Below are 1,583 nucleotides of genomic sequence, written 5' to 3' on the forward strand. Positions count from 1 at the left end.
TTATTGTGATTTGCCGTGTGTTAATGTCATTTAAAGGTAGAGTAGCCAGATCAACATGATATTGTATTTGGTTTATTTTCAATTTCATTTATTATCTCATCACTGGGTTGTGTTCAGTAAAACAGCAGTGAAGTCAGAGAGAAGCATCTACCAATCGCAAATTGAACCCTATAGCCCCTGTCCCTTATGGATTTGTGTAGATCTGTGGGGAGCGATTACAATTTAGTGTTGGTCCACTTTCCCTACTGATTGGCTAGGTGTAATTTCCGCCAAAGTGCTTTAACCTGTGCATAGTGTGTAGAGGGCTAGCTATGCAAAGAGACTGATGACATAGATATGAATTGAATGCAAACTATGTGGTGATCAAGATCTTTACAGCGGTGGATCTCTATGGATTTCCGTATGAACTATCTGTGGTGAAAAGGCCTCGATTAACATTTGATAGTGCGGTGCCAAGCCTTGTATAAGGTACACAGAAGCCTTCACAGTCACCTACTAATTTTTTCCATGTAGTCAACAAAATAATAATTAACATTTAACATTTAAGTCATTTAGCAGACACTCTTATCCAGAGCGACTTACAAATTGGTGCATTCACCTTATGACATCCAGTGGAACAGCCACTTTACAATAGTGCATCTAAATCTTTCAAGGGGGGTGAGAAGGATTACTTTATCCTATCCTAGGTATTCCTTAAAGAGGTGGGGTTTCAGGTGTCTCCGGAAGGTGGTGATTGACTCCGCTGTCCTGGCGTCGTGAGGGAGTTTGTTCCACCATTGGGGGCCAGAGCAGCGAACAGTTTTGACTGGGCTGAGCGGGAACTGTACTTCCTCAGTGGTAGGGAGGCGAGCAGGCCAGAGGTGGATGAACGCAGTGCCCTTGTTTGGGTGTAGGGCCTGATCAGAGCCTGGAGGTACTGAGGTGCCGTTCCCCTCACAGCTCCGTAGGCAAGCACCATGGTCTTGTAGCGGATGCGAGCTTCAACTGGAAGCCAGTGGAGAGAGCGGAGGAGCGGGGTGACGTGAGAGAACTTGGGAAGGTTGAACACCAGACGGGCTGCGGCGTTCTGGATGAGTTGTAGGGGTTTAATGGCACAGGCAGGGAGCCCAGCCAGCAGCGAGTTGCAGTAATCCAGATGGGAGATGACAAGTGCCTGGATTAGGACCTGTGCTGCTTCCTGTGTGAGGCAGGGTCGTACTCTGCGGATGTTGTAGAGCATGAACCTACAGGAACGGGCCACCGCCTTGATGTTAGTTGAGAACGACAGGTTGTTGTCCAGGATCACGCCAAGGTTCTTAGCGCTCTGGGAGGAGGACACAATGGAGTTGTCAACCGTGATGGCGAGATCATGGAACAGGGCAGTCCTTCCCGAGGTTCAGCTTGAGGTGGTGATCCGTCATCCACACTGATATGTCTGCCAGACATGCAGAGATGCGATTCGCCACCAGAAGGGGGAAAAGAGAAGATTAATTGTGTGTCGTCTGCATAGCAATGATAGGAGAGACCATGTGAGGTTATGACAGAGCCAAGTGACTTGGTGTATACCGAGAATAGGAGAGGGCCTAGAACAGAGCCCTGGGGGA

Source organism: Oncorhynchus keta, chromosome 10 (assembly GCF_023373465.1).
Source record: "Oncorhynchus keta strain PuntledgeMale-10-30-2019 chromosome 10, Oket_V2, whole genome shotgun sequence".
Lineage (NCBI taxonomy): Eukaryota > Metazoa > Chordata > Actinopteri > Salmoniformes > Salmonidae > Oncorhynchus > Oncorhynchus keta.